The sequence below is a fragment of the Tasmannia lanceolata genome, unplaced genomic scaffold (genome assembly GCF_043159265.1).
Source record: "Tasmannia lanceolata isolate RefF3 unplaced genomic scaffold, GAP_Taslan_0.1 ptg000439l, whole genome shotgun sequence".
In the NCBI taxonomy this organism is placed as follows: domain Eukaryota; kingdom Viridiplantae; phylum Streptophyta; class Magnoliopsida; order Canellales; family Winteraceae; genus Tasmannia; species Tasmannia lanceolata.
Window position 1 is genome coordinate 17,215 of NW_027519112.1, and position 286 is coordinate 17,500.

Genomic DNA, 286 nt, shown 5'->3' on the forward strand with positions numbered 1-286 from the left:
AGCTCCCGCATCAAGTCGGCGGGTGTAGGCACGGTTGGGCGCAGATCCCGCATCGCCTCGTCGCGTCTGGGCGCAAACCCGTCGCGTCTCGTTGCGTCTTCAGAAGTCGTCGCTAACAGCACCTTTGGTTGCCACTGGTGGTTAGGCGGGTTGGTTGCGCAAACCCTATAGGAGGGTGGCATGCTGCGGGGCGCTGGAATGCGCAGGCTTAGGGCGTTTTTGCCCGGATAGGCACTGGAATGTGCTGGTTTTGGGCGTTTTTGCCTGGATAGGCTAAGGAATGGGC